We start from the raw sequence: 15,858 nt of genomic DNA, 5'->3' as shown, positions 1-15,858 counted from the left end.
TCTTTACAATCCATCTTCCTAAAGGCAGAATTGGTCCTCAGATCTGAAATAGGACATTTAGTTGGAGAGTAATGTGTTCTATTTGCATGGGTTGGAGAGATTCAGAGCCAATAGTGAGTCAGGCCAACACAGTGACCATAGTTTGGCAATTCTCAAATTTGGTCCTACAATGTTATTTCTCTTATTTTCCCCATGTAATTATAAATTTCTTGAGGATTATTTCTTCCTCTATTTTTACAACCAAGGGTGTAAACTTCCTGAAGTATTACTTTATATTATGTATAGAATACAATGCTATTGTATATTTAGCATATATGTCTTAGAGAATCCTAAGAAAAAAACAGAAATAACCAGATATGTACTTATGAATCAATAACATAAAAGCATATATATCTTTTTTTTGTCAAAATGTATCTCTCTGAATTATTTGTGAAGTACATAGTAATATTTTAAATAATTTCATTAACAGGAGAAAGCAGTTGTCAATGAATGTCCCGTCTCATTACTCTTGCTGAAACTACATCTTCTTATTTGGTATTATTTAACTTCATAAACATTTTTCTCTTGATTATATTATTTCTAACTTCTGGTCTTTTGAAAAAAAATGTTAGGGGATTTCCAACAGAGGAAAACATAAAATTGAAAGTATCTTAATGGTGATGCAAAATGAATGCTTAGGATAAAATATTTCATAATTTATCATTTAGGATAAAATATAATTTTAAATTCTGATAGTACCATTAAAACTATACCCAATACCCAACAATGTGTTCCACCATATTTCTCATCAAAATTGGCTCTTTGGATATAAACCATAACCTTCCAATATTGAAATATCATACTGGACAAGTGCAACTATGTACATCCCAATTCACCTGTTGGGGTCTCGTTTATGAGAGCAGAGTCTTCACTCTCTTAATCTCTCAAATTCTCTAAACCATCTTGGGAATTCAGTCTAAAAACCAGATCTAGAACCCTTTTTTCATTGTCAACTAGTTGTACAAAATATCTGAATGTCCTGTACTTAGTTGCAAATATATGTTGTCCCTTGTACTCTTCAAATTAATATCTCTATTAACAAATTGATATGGGTAACTAGATCGGTATGGGATGGATATGTTTCTGAAAGTACTGCCTAGAGAATGGCCTCACTTTTGGCCAACTGTCTTGTAAAGTGCCGTATTGATTTTGTTGTCAGGAACATTTGAAATTCTGAAAAGAAATCAATAGGAGCCCCAAATAATTTAGATACTATCGCTTAAATCAGTATATTGCTTTCCATTAGCTATTTGATGTGACAATTTGAAGTATATATTTTGTGATTTATGTTATTATTTATATAAATTGGTTATAAACACTAAGAAGTGATCTTTCATATACCTTATTTTAAAAGTATAATTACTTTAAAATATTGGCTTTCATTGTGACTTTGTTAAATAATCAAAATAAAGACCTCTTTGGAAAATAAATAAATAAAGCAATAGGGAAGTTTTAGATTATCAGAGAGAGGAGCAACTCAGGAGGGGGTCATGGAGGAATAATATGAACTCTAGGATTGGAAAGTTGTATCTAACATTCATGTAACATTGCCAGGCTCTGTTTCAAGCACTTTATACACAAAAATTTATTTTATTCCTTCCAATATAAATTATTCCTTATATTAAATAGGAGGCAAATACAGCACAGATTAAGTGACTCGCCCAAAGTCACACAGCCAATAAGTGGCAAAGTCACGTTGTGATCTCAGTCAGTCAATGTTCAGAATGTGGTCTTAACCACTCTTCCACTACACCCCATAGAATGTGTGAACAGCAGCCAAGTTTCATCCAGGCACAGCAGGTTGAGAATAGAGGTGGGCAGGTATGTCCATGGGCAGAGTGTAAAAGCTAAAGGGAGTGGGGTGGGTATACAGAAGTGTCCCCAAAACCCTAATATTCTCAGTGTGGCTGACAGACTAAAAGCCATTCACTTCTAGATTTTCAAAGGCAGTTTATTTTATATTTACAAACACCTAATGTCAAAAGTCAAAACTCAAGGAGTAAAATCTTAAATTCAGGCTGCAGTAGTATTGGAGTTGAATGGGAAACTAGGGGAAGTGGTATATTGCATAACTACAAAAATGAAAACCAATACGGCCTTCAAACTGTGAAAATGAACACATTTAGGATTTCTCTAGAATTTGTATTTATAGAATCAATGTGCATGTAAACTCCAACTTTAAAACCATTCATGAATGTTCTTTATGTTTGGTCTCTTAATTTAATCCTCTCCCTCCCCATGCTTCTCATTCCTTCTTCCTTCTGCCATAGGTCAGAGCCAGCGGGCGGTGATGATGACCATCCTGAGCAGGTCATTCCATGCTCTGTAGGGTTCTATTTGGGGTGGGAACACTGAGTCAGCTCACTTCCTCTCCACTCTGGTCGCATCAGCATGCTTCTGGTTAAAGGAGAAGAGAGAAGACGGATGTGGCAAAATGGGGAAGTTGGTTTTGTTTCAGGTTGCAGGAAAACTCTGCAATCAAAGAGTGAGTCTCAGTGAAATTGACACTTTCTATTCCGGGACAAATTCACAGAACTCTTTTTCACACCAAAACTTGTCAGCAAAATAATGATATCATTTGAAGGTGCTGAGAGCAGTTGTTAGATGAGGACTCCAGCAGGTAAGTTTCCTGAAAAGAAAAACAAGAAAAACAAACTGGTCAACACCTGAGGATTGTTAAGTCCTCCTCCCTCCCCTAAAGATTCTCCTGGGGGAGATGCCCATAACTTCATCCTTTTCACTCTTCCCCCAGCTCTAATTCAAAGGACATCAAACAAAATCTTCGTATGTGTTTTGAGATTTTTTCTTCTTATATTTTTGTTCCCCTTCCCCACTCTGAGCTGTTTAGTATTTTGAAAACTTTTCAGTCATGTGACATTTCTTTGTATCTCTTTGACAGCTTATTTAGTTCTGACTCCACTTTAGTGAGTTTGGGTTTCCCAGACTTAAGTCTCACTTCTCCAGGATAGAGTGTAGAGGGGGTTCATGCCAGGAGTGAGAGAAAATATCTTTTTCTTTTATAGTTTGCACCGGGCCTCCCTACACAGCCCCACAGAGCCATGGAGTGCAGTACAGGCATGGCCAAGGGCAGGATGGGTAAGGAGTTACAATCTTCCAAACTGCCTAGAAGATACCCTTTTCAGTAGTCCCGCCACCCACAGGAGCAAAGTTGGAGTATGGAGAGTTCCCCCTGACTTTCGTCTCTGAATAGGTGGTATTTATTTAAAGTACAGTTGACCCTTGAACAATGCCGGGGGTGGAGGGGATTAGGGGCACCGACCCTTCACACGGTCAAGAATCCACATATAACTTATAGTCTTACAGTCCATGTTCCACATCTGTGTTTCCGCATCCGTGAATTCAACCAACTTAGAGGACTGTAGTATTTACTATCGAAAAAAATCCACCTGAGTAGTTCAAACCCGTGTTGTTCAAGAGTCCACTGTATTGTTGGGGAGGGGGAAATTTCCTCCCACCCCTTCTGAGTTCTTTTGGCTGGCCTAATAATTCACTTGACACAAGACAGATTAACAGGAGAAAAAACTGATTGAATTAGGGCACAGAGGTCTCATAGAAATAGAACCCCCGAAGTCACCAAACAGGCTGTTTATATACCATTTTTAGACAAAGAAACAATTATCTGTGAAGATTTAACAAAAAAGTAGGCTTATGCTTGGGGTAGTCGACTAATGGAGAAGTAACAAAGCTTGCTTATACAGTTTTCTTAGCCTTGAATTCCCTAACTCTGGTGATAAGGATGCTTTCTATCCTCCTGGTATGGGGAGGATACCTTCATAGGGGAGATTTTATTTCCTGCTTTCGGAGGGAAGAAGGGGTCAGGATGGGGTTTTTAAATATCGCTTTTTCCCCACTGGCTCCTTCTCAAATAACTAAAATTCAAAATAATCAACATGCCATTGAGCCATATTTTGGAGCAGCCTGCCCCGGGCCCCAACAGTGCTCACGTGGAAGTCTCCATTTATAATTGTTTAGAGCTCTCTGGAAATGAGAAAAAATATATAAAGTTGTTTAGAATTCTCTGGGGAAGAAAACAAGTAGGCGCTTATTGCTTAAAATAAATCTTGTTGATGAAAGAATGAAAGTAATAACCACCAGCATGCTGAACAGAATTAGAAGCAGTGTGATTGCTGGGAGAAGCAATGGGTCAAAGGCAGCCCTGGAGATGGAGGGGAAGGAGGAGAAAGGACAGGGAGTAGGGGAACCAGGCATGTGGCATGACTGGTTGCTCGGAAAGTCTGGGGAGCCTGGTGATGGGTGCATCTCAGCCCGGCCTCAGAGAGTGAGAGCTCTCTGTTTCCTGGCTGGCCATAGGGCCAGACAAAGACAGGTCAGCCTGGTCGAGGGGAAGAAGCAGAATGGAGGTACCGGCCAAAAGGTTTTCTTTTTTTTTTTTTTTCTTTTTGCGGTACGCGGGCCTCCCACTGCCGCGCCCTCCTCCACTGCGGAGCACAGGCTCCGGAGGCGCAGGTCCAGTGGCCATGGCTCACGGGCCCAGCCGCTCCGCGGCACATGGGATCCTCCCGGACCGGGGCACGAACCCGCGTCCCCTGCATCGGTAGGCGGACTCCCAACCACTGCGCCACCAGGGAAGCCCCCAAAAGGTTTTCTGATAGCCAAGGATGGTGACAAGCTGGCCTGGGGCTCTCAGACAGAAATATCTAGAACAATAATTTGGTAAATCTGAAACTAGACAGTGCTGATCTATATCTAGTTTATAACTTTAGGTGTCCTCATGATTTTCTAGGAAAAAAAGTTATCACACAGTTTAATTCTCTTAGTTATTTTCCAGTCTTTGTTCAATGCTCCTTGTTAAATTTTTAAAAAAATCTCTTCACCTTTAGCCACCTTGTAACTGAGTCTTCATTGTGAGATAATGTTGTCTTTTTCTTCCATTTCTTTCCTGAATTTGATCACTACTCATTTCACTTCTTCCTGACTGGCTTTTTTTTTTTTGGTCTACTTTTGCTTTGAATTTTTAAATTTTTGATTCATCCCAAATACTGATAAGCAAGGCTTGAAGGCGATGAGGGGAAGTCTGGTTGGTATCTGTGGAAGCCAGGGCCATGCAGAGAAAGCAATATTTGCAAAGACACTCAGGCAGGTACAAACCTGGCTTATTTGAGGAAAATCACTGAAGCCAGCATGGCTGGAGCAGGGGAGAAATAGGATTGTCCTTACTATGTGTCAGGCTATTTTACGGGCTTTTAAAATATTAAATGTTTTGTCCTCATAATAACACTATGAGCAAGATAGGATTATTAGCTTCATTTTACAGATGAGGAAATGAGACACAGATTGGTTAAGTTATCCACCCAAAGACACACAGAAGATAGAGCCAGGGTTTGAATCTGCATAATCTATGGAAAGAAGGAGGAGGAAGAGGAAGGGGAGGACATCAAAGGTAAGGGGGTGTCCCACCGTTGTAGGGTCTTGCAGAGCACTTCTGGAACTCTGGTTTTTACTCTGAGCAAGACGGGACACCATGGGAAGATTTCAATCAATGGAGTGATATGATTTGATTTACATTGTAAAAGGATCTGTCTGGTTGCTGGGCTTAAAACAGACTGTAGGGACTTCCGTGGTGGTGCAGTGGTTGGGAATCTGCTGCCAATGCAGGGGACACGGGTTTGATCCCTGGTCCGGGAGGATCCCACATGCTGCAGAGCAGCTAAGCCCATGTGACACAACCACAGAGCCTGAGCTCTAGCGCACACGAGCCACAACTACTGAGCCTGCGCGCCAGAACTACTGAAGCCCGCGTGCCTGGAGCCCACGCTCCACAACAAGATAAGCCACCGCAATGAGAAACCCGCGCACCGCAACGAAGAGTAGCCCCCGCTCTCTGCAACTGGAGAAAGCCCGCACGCAGCAACGAAGACCCAATGCAGCCAAAAATAAATTTATTTTAAAAAAGTCATTATTGCCAAATAAAACAAATGGTATTAAAAAAATAAAACAGACTGAAGCAGTGATACTTGCTAAGAAGCTATTAAAGTAAATACAGGTGAGGTTGTCAGATCACCTGCTAGTCACGAACTCTGTTTTTTTATGTAAAATAATCCATTAAAAAAGAAAAGAAATGGCAACTGATTCAGGCCTTTCTGTAACATTGTGACTGCTAAGCAAAGGACATGTTTACTGACCCCTCTGCCCTGTACACACATCTCTCCTCTTGTAGGAGGGGACACTGTGGCCTGTACCTTCCTTCTTCTCTCTCAAGACCTGTTTCTCGACATTTGAAAATGGATATGCCATGAATGAATCAGCTTAGTCATCGCTGGAGTGAGGGGGTGACCTAGCAAACAAGAGGCTTGGCCAAGACCGTCCCACGGGGGATTTCACTTCACTCCCGTACCTCACACTGCACGAACGATTGGAGAGAAGCCGCATGTGTTTCTCTTCCTCCCATTCCAGCCCTTGGCCTCCCACATGCAATCGTAGAGAGGGTGCGGCTGGGACAATCCAGACTGGTGTTTGAGATCATCCCAGTTCTGCTTTTTCCACCCTTGGAGACCTGAGATCCTGAGGTATAAATTTCCCCGCTGCCGATGCTACCTTCACATTTATAACTATGTTTTGCAAGCCCAAGTGAGGCAGCTGTGCAAAGCTTGTGGGGAGAGAAGTTTGCAAGCCTTTTAATCTCCCCCAAAACAGAACCACACAAACTGAGGCAGATGAGTCCACTAGCCACCAGGGGACACCCAGTACTGGTCTGAGGAAATCTCGGCGGGGTTCCTGAGGGGTGCACTGAGCTTTGGCCTTCGGTTCAATAACCAAGGGCTGAGGTTCTGTTCGGGAGGAAGGTCCTTGTCCACTGGCTATGCCTTTCTTACGGATATGGTCCCAACAGCTACACATAGATTCACCTTAGGAAGTCTGCTTCTACTAGGATATGCTGACAACTTTATCTTCTCAGCGGCTGATCTGAGAGTTTCCTAAGGCAGAAATGGTTTTGATGGGCTTGCGATGAGGCTAAAAGCCATGGTCTAGGTTTTAAGTAGAGAAAGAAAATTTTAAAACGACTGGGACCAAGCCTTGCAGGACAAACATGAGGCATGACGGGAGACTCGTCGGGAAGGGGAGAGAGCCTTAGAGAAGTTCGTGTTACCTGAGGTGGAGGAATTGAGTAAATGTGGTGCATTGGGAGGTGTGCCCCTTTCCCACGAATCCCCCAGACCTTTGTGAAAACTAAAAACAAAATTGTGTGATTGAATTTCGTGTGAAAGCTGGTAAACGGCCTTGAGCATCAAGGTTGGCCTGGGGCAGAAGCAGTCAGCATGCACAACCCAGGGAGAGAGTCGAGCTCTAGGCTAAGCTGTTTGACACAGGCGGTGATGTATCAGGCACAGAGCCAGGTGGGCCCTTGCAGGACACGTGTGCAGCCAGATCTGGACTCTTTCTGCCCCCCATTCAGCCCTCCTCCCTGGCTCCCTGGAGGTCTCTCTCCTAGTCCTAATATTTCTATTTCAAGCCAGTAAGCTCAGTTCCCAACCATCTGAGACTTTTTTCTGAGAGGTAGTACAGTGAGGTGGTCATGCGTGAACATAGGAGGGCAGGATAGTCTGGACTGAGATCCCGGCTTGGCTAGTTTTAGCAGTGAGTTCTTGGTGGAGTCTAACCAGGCCTCAGGTTCCCCAGCTATAAAATGCTATAATGGGGTTATTGATCTCCCAGGGATGTTTTGAGTACTAAAAAGGCTGATACACGTAAAGTAGCTAAAAATTTGGCCTCATTCATGGTAAGCTGTTTAGTATTACTTAATGCTGGGAGGAATAAGGGAGTTTAGTCACAATACCACAACTTTTTTTTTTTGATCACTGAATTAAATTTTTAAAAAATTTCAACCTATAGTCATAATTCTCTGTTATTTACAAAATTTTGGTTTTGAGGTATAATTGACATACAATAAACTGCACATACTTAAAGTATACAATTTGATAAATTTTGAGTACACATATATATATATATATATACACATATTATATATACGACGTTATATACACCCATGAAACCATCATCAAAATCAAGAAAGTGGACATATATATCACCCCAAAAATCTTCCTTGTGGTCTTTAGTTGTCCCTCCTTCCAGTCCTCCACACTCCCATCCACTCCCTGTTACCAACAAACAACTGATTTGCTTCCTGTCACCACGGATTAGTATGCATTTTCTAGAATTTTATATAAATAGAATCATGTGTGCTCTTTTTTGTGTCTTCTTTCACTCAGAAGGATTATTTTAATCTCCTTTCATGTTGCTGTATGTATCAATAGTTCATTCCTTTTTTTGCTAAGTGGTATTTTGTTGTATAGGTACACCATAATTTATCTATTCACCTGTGGATAGATAATTGTGTTGTTTCTAGGCTTGGGCTACTACAAAAATAGCTGCTATGAGTATGTGTATACATCTCTTGGTGTGGACATGGTTTTTGTTTTTCTTATGTAAATACCTAAGAGAAGAAATGGCTAGATCATAGAGTAAATATATTTTTAACATTTTAAGAAACTGTGAAACTGTTTGCCAAAGTAGTTTTGTCATTTTTACATTCCCACCAGCAGTTTCTCCACAACCTCATCAATGCTATATATGGTCACTCTTTTTCTTTTTTTTTTTTTTTTCAGTGCGCGGGCCTCTCACTTTTGTGGCCTCTCCCGCTACGGAGCACAGGCTCCGGACTCGCAGGCCCAGCAGCCATGGCTCACGGGCCCAGCCGCTCCGCGGCATGTGGGATCCTCCCGAACAGGGGCACTAACCCATGTCCCCTGCATCGGCAGGCGGACTCTCAACCACTGAGCCACCAGGGAAGCCACTAACTTTTTATTTTATATTGGGGTATAGCTAATTAACAATGTTGTGATAGTTTCAGGCACACAGCAAAACGACTCAGCCACACATATACATGTGTCCATTCTCCCCCAGACTCCCCTCAGTGGTCACTCTTTTTCATTTTAGTCATTCTAATAGGTGGTGTTAGCTCCTTGTGACTTTATTTGCATTTCCCTAATGACTAACAGTGCTGAGTATCTTGTAATATACTTACTTGTCATCTGTCTTATTTGATGAAGGGAAATGTCTGTTCAAGTACTTTGCCCATTTTTAAAAATTGGATAGTTGGCTTTCAGATTATTGATTTTTGAGAATTACTTATATGTTCTGCCTACAAGTCCTTTTTCAGACATATGCTTTGCAAATATTTCATCCAGTCTGTGGCTTGACTTTTCATTCTCTTAACAGTGCTTTTTAAAGAGTAGAAATTTAAAAATTTTCATTAAGTCCAATTTATTTTTATTTTCTTTTATGGATAGTGGTTTTGGTGTTGGACAGAAGAAAATTTTGCCTAACCCAAGTACAAAAGATTTTATTCTATGTTTTATAGCTTTGATTTTAAATTTAGGTCTATGATCCATCTTGAGTTAAGTTTTCACATGGTGTGAGATAGATCAAACCTCTTTTGCTTTGTTTTGCATAAAGGTATCCAATTATTACAGCATGGTTTGTTTTTATTTTCTAGTTTGTTAATATGGTTAATTACATTGATTGATTTTTGAATATTAAGCCAGCACTACACACTCATGGGATAAACACAACTTCCTCATATTATATTATCCCTTTTACATATTTTTGGATTCAAATAACGAAACTTTTGTTTAGAATTTTTGCATCTATATTCATGAGGGATGTTGTTCTATAGTTTTCTCTTTTTATAGTCTTTGTCTGGTTTTGGTATCAGTGTAATGCTGGTCTCATAGAATGAGTTGAGAACTATTTCTTCCTCTTCTATTATTTTGGAAGAGTTTGAGAAGGATTGGTTTTAATTTTTCTTTTAATATTTGGTAGAACTCACCAGTGAACTCATCTGGTCCAGAGTTTTTCTTTGTTAAGAGGTTTTTAAATTATTAACTCAATCACTTGTTATAGATCTGTTCATATTTTCTATTTCTTCTTGAGTTAATTTTAGTAGTGTTTGAACCATTGGTTATTTAGGAATAGGTTGTTTAATTTCCACATGTTTATGAATTCCCCAAATTTCCTACTATTATTGATTTCAAATTTTATTCCATTGTGGTCAGAGAATATATTTCACGTGATTTCAGCCATTTAAAACATATTGATCTAAGTACACCCTCCAAGGCAGGTCTAAGTGAAGGTTGCTGAGATAACCCTCTGGCCTTTGTCAAGTTTCACTCTTGGCTCTTTGGAGTTTCTTTAGAAGCTAAGTTGTCTTCTGCAGGCAGAATGCAGCCAATGCGGGCTGGGCTTGGCTTTCCTATCTGGGTTTCTTCCTGGCTCAGATCACAAATCATTTGAATGGGATAAAGTTAGGAATGCCTTTATTTCTCTGGTTGGTGGAGCTGATGGGCATTCCAATCCCAAGCACACTGGTGCAGCAGGTGGAAATGAATGTAATGTTAAATTTATCAGGTTACTTTGTAAGAGCCTTTTTACAAAATTCAAATGAACATTAGGAGAGATGTGGCTGGATTTCTGATGTGGGTTTTTTCCATTACACGTTCAATTTCCTTATCTGGCATCCAGCTGACACCCCCCTCACTGACTGTGTTGAAATTAGGACAATAAAACATTCCCTTCCTTCAGAAGTCTCAGTGAAACTCCTCTTCATAACAAGGCTGCCTTTCCTGGCCTCTGCCAACCCATTAGGATGTTTCAGAGTGTTTTTTACTTCTTCTCTGAAGCCCTTACATACAGGAGTTCATAGAATAGTGTACTCAAATATTTTGAGGCAAATATGATTCAGAATCCACTTTGGGGTTATTTATCTGAGGAAATGTCTAAGTCAGTAAAGTTGAGATCAGATTGAGTTCTGCAAGTAGAAGGGAAGTGAACTAGGTAAATAGAACACATTGGTACCTAGAATAGCCCGGAGTTTCCTCTTTGGCATTCTGTTGCATGATCATGGTCAGATCAAAGAAACCCTTAGAGGTTTTGTTTTCACCACTTGGAAACAGGAAAATTAAACTCAGCTAGTAAGGATCTTGTGATATTTGCCATAAAGAAAAAGATGTCATTTTTCTTTTGTTGTGTTCCTTTAGCAGATGCCGCCAAGCAAGGGGTTTGCCTTAGCTGTGAATATGTTTGACCCATGGTATTTCCCTGACTCAATGAACCAAGAATATAAATTAAATGTTTCCCTAAAAGTTTAACTTCATATTAAATATCAAGTTAGGGGAATTAATATCTAGTTACAAGCTATGCATAAGAAAGAGCTGTTAAAGAAGAACAGGGTTTCAAAGAAACACAAATCTCTACATTGACATATGGACTGTTGTATATTATTAAATTCGACCTTTGCAATTAGCATTTAATTCAATCTAACTCTAGTTCAAACCCTGAGACATAAAAATAAAACTCACCCCACTTCCTTTCTAGATTCAGAAACTCGTATCCCAGATTCAGAAACAGACATATAAATATGAGTAAATAAATATACACATACACCTTGTGACTTAGGACAAAATAATTACAGAATGTAAGCAATTTTAGAGCCATTTAGACCCCTTAACTGCTTCTGAGTAAAAAGAAGCTGTTCTTAATAAAAATGATGAAAAGAAAATAAAAACTTATTTTACCTGTGACCAAGAATGTGAAGGTTTTATAATTGTAAGCCCCCAAACTATCTCCTGTCCTTGAGGAGGACATAGTGCAGGTATCCCAATGGCTAAAAGCATTGGGTAAAAAATGCCCTGAAGTTAAGGACTGAAAACCACGAGGAGGCAGACAGCGCCTGGAGGCAGTCACTCTACAATGAGTAGACCCATACACCACCCTGTCTCACCCTTCTACTACTTCCAAAGTCATCAGTATGGTTGCTGGTGTTTGTAACAGGATAACCTACCAGCGGGAGAGAAAGGGAGGAGGGAGAAAGCTGGTGTCAGATAGCTCCTGCCCTCCTCTCTCTGCTCCATCACCAATTGTGGTTGGAGGAAGCTGAGTTCTAGCCATCATGAGAGCAGTGGGGCATCATCTCTTACCATTTCGCTCACTACACAATCTTAAGAAGTCCCTTAACCTAGTTGGGTCTCAGCCTTTTCATTCAAGATGATTGCCCAGGTGGTCCTAACATCTGTCCAAGCTCTCAGACTTGGAGATCCTAGAACTGGAAGCAATCACCATGAACGTATGATGTAAAATATTAAGTAATGAATATAAAACAGGGACTATTAAAGTAGTCAGTAGGAAAAACAGAGTCACATACTGAAACACAAAATAAAACAAATGAATGACAAAGATGTACTTTTTAACCTGGATGAGCTCAGCTAGTTAGCATCTCTTTCCATTACAGCTGATTATCTTCACTTTGCAGCACTAATCATCCTCCTGAATTGGTCAACTTAATTATTAGTGATCTCAGAGACAGAAAACTTTCCTGAGGAGATTATTGTTCTATATTTATGAATCCATGGCTGTTTTTATACTTAATTTTAGTCAGACACCAAAGAACATCTGGTGTTTTATAAAATGTCACCTTTGAATAGAAATTTGGCAATCATGTGCTGAGTTCTGGAAAATGACATACTGTCTAACCAGAGTCCATGTGTGGGTTGCTGTAACAGATCTGAAAGGGAAGTGACTTGATCCAACGCACCCAGAAACCCCGACTGAGGGCTCCACTCTATGATGACTTTTCTTACAAATGGACATATATCGCATTCCCCAGCATCATTTCAGACATAATCAGCCCACTGATACCGGCTGGTACGTGAAGTAGCCTGCCAGATCAGGGAGGCAGGAGTCAGGATAAAGGGAGAGAGAACTGGATTCCAGAGCCACAGAGTATTAGCACTGGTTGGGACATTGTGGCTTAGTTCTTGTCATTCATAAAGCATGGCCACCTAGATCAATGGAAAGAAATGACTGATGCTACTTTACCTGCTTTTACATTTTCCCTTTTTTTCTGGTGAAAGTGAAACCATGCACCTCAGATCGGGACTTGGACCCACAGGCCGGGACTCGAACCCAGACAAAACCCAGATTGGGACTTGCACCCATGGTCTTTTAATTAGAATCACTCACCTGGTGTCTGGACTTACTGAGGCTCAGGTTCTTTGTGTCTCAGCGCAGAAAAAATTCAGTGAGAGACAAAGTAATAGGTAAGAAGTGGATTTATTTAGAGAGATACACATTCCATAGACAGAATTAGGTCACTCCCAAAAGGTCCCTCCCAAGAGTGGCCCCAGGGCATGAGATCATTTTGGAAAGTGAGAGCAGCCAAGGGAGAAACACACTCCACAGACAGTGTGGGCCATCTCAGAGGGTGAGAGGCCCCGAAATATGGGGTGGTTAGTTTTTATGGGCTGGGTAATTTCATAGGCTAACGAGTGGGAGGGTTATTCCAACTATTTTGGGGAAGGGGCAGAGATTTCCAGGAACCACCCACTTTTTTTTTTCTTATAAATTTATTTATTTTATTTATTTATTTTTGGTTGCGTTGGGTCTTCGTTGCTGCACGTGGGCTTTCTCTAGTTGCAGCCATCGGGGGCTACTCTTCGTTGCAGCGCACGGGTTTCTCATTGCGGTGGCTTCTCTTTGTTGCGGAGCACAGGCTCTAGGCGCACTGGCTTCAATAGTTGTGGCACGTGGGCTCAGTAGTTGTGACGCACGGGCTTAGTTGCTCCGCGGCATGTGGGATCTTCCAGAACCAGGGCTCGAACCCGTGTCCCCTGCATTGGCAGGTGGATTCTTAACCACTGCACCACCAGAGAAGCCCCACCACCCACTTTTTGACCTTTGATGGTTGGCATCGGAACTGTCCTGGCGCTGGTGGGTATGTCATTTAGATGCTAATGTATTACAATAAGTGTGTAATGAGGCTCAAGGTTTACTGGAAGTTGAATCCTCCGCCATCTTGGACCTAGTTGGTTCCAGCCAGTTTATGTCCACCCTCAAGGGCTATGTCATTCTTTTAGAGGTTGTGCCCTACTCCCTTCCCTCCTGTTTCAAAAGTGTTTGGAGTATCTTTAGCCTCTGGATCTAGACTGCTTGAATTTAACTCCTTACCCTGCCCTTGCTCACTGTGAAAACTTGGGCAAGATACTGATCCTCTCTGTGTCTTAGTTGCCTCATTTTTAAAATGGGAATAAAAATAGCACCCACTTTATAGAGCTGCTGTGAGAATTTAAGGACTTAATATATGTTTTAAAAAAAAGCACTTAGACTAGTGTCTGGCACAGAATAAACACTATGTAAATATCAGTTATTGTTGTGCTAACCTTCAAAAAAGAAAATTCATTGGTAAGGTGTAAAATTTCTTGAATAGGTTATTTGCAAGATTGTCGGACTTAGCATTTATTTCCTTGGAGAATTCTTAATCCTTTTAGCACCTGGACCACATCTGATTCTTTCTGCCACCTGCTTCTCTATGGATGGGAAAAAAGCAGATGCTTCTCAGTCTCGAAACAAATGGTGTCTCTCACTATGGTGCCTCTCCTTTTCTATGCTTGGGTCTGCTCAGGAGAGAAAGCAACTTATAGGTCTGAAATTAACATTTTCTTTCTCTTACGGAGCTTCACTGTCTCAAACAATGAAACTATCCTTTTTCCCATTGAAGATGGGCTTTGTCCTGCCAACCAGACAGAGTTGTGTCTGCCTGGGGATTGACAGCAACTGTGTTGGTGCTGAGCCACAAACCAAACAGAACTCCTACGGCTTTGGAGTTTAAACAATAGCTGAATTACAAGGGCACTGTCCCAGAAGACACCATGCTTATTTTTGCAGACCTGAGCAATAAAATGGCTGTGTCTTTGAAACCAATTGCCAAATCTTTGCTTTACTGGGATGTGCCTTTCCCTTGACAGTAGAGAATTCCCAACATGGGGAGAAAGCAGGTTTCCTATCATAGACCCTAGTATACCTTGGAAAACTATAACCACAGTCCTCCAAATCCCCTGTGTGATATCGGTGGGGACTGATTCCACCATGCTAAGAAAAACAAATTGGACCAGGGAGGGTGATGTTGTTTTGACTTGCAATTCAGCCAAACAAGAAGATTATTGCAAACTCAGATGGGTGGAGAGTTTCCCAGAAATGCTGAGTAATGGCCAGGGGGCATGCTATGATCTGAGATAAATAACTTGTCAAAGGTAAAGTCCCACAAGAGTAGTTGATTTCAAGTGAAATACCCATATAACACTCCTAGATCCAGCCCTAGGGTTCAAAGGGCACTGGGAGACTCATTGGCCCTCAAAGCATTCTAAACACTCATCAAAATCTCCTTCTCTTAGGATGTTTGTTTATCTCCAGAGGGGAAGAAAAGACTGATAAAACCATTTCTTATTAAGATGTTCAGGCCTGAATGTGAACCTCCGTCAATACTCCAGAGTCATGCACTCTTTGAAAGAGAACTGAAAAAAAGAGTAATTAGTCACCTCCCACGGAAAATCCCAAAGCAGAATTTCAGGCCATGTGTAATTAATAATATTTTCATCACCTATGTCAGCACCTTCTCTTCACTCACAAGCTAACCCTACAGCACTTCCCTGAACAAACAATCCAATTCTACAAACATTTAAGTGTGGCAATGTGCAAAGATCTGTGACTCCAAACCAGCAGAATGCAGCACAGAAATTAAGAGCACTGGGGCAAGAGTTAGAGCTTGGGTAAAATCCTGGCTTCACCCATTACTGGCTCTATGAGCTGTTTCTCAACCTCTACTTGAGTTTCAACTTACAAAATACAACTGACAATTTTTTAAAATTAATTTATTTATTTTGGGTTGCATTGGGTCTTCGTTGCTGCACGTGGGCTTTCTCTAGTTGTGGCAAGCAGGGGCTACTCTTT

This window comes from Stenella coeruleoalba (genome assembly GCF_951394435.1).
Source record: "Stenella coeruleoalba genome assembly, chromosome: 5".
NCBI lineage: Eukaryota > Metazoa > Chordata > Mammalia > Artiodactyla > Delphinidae > Stenella > Stenella coeruleoalba.
Note: the sequence above shows the minus strand (reverse complement) of the source record.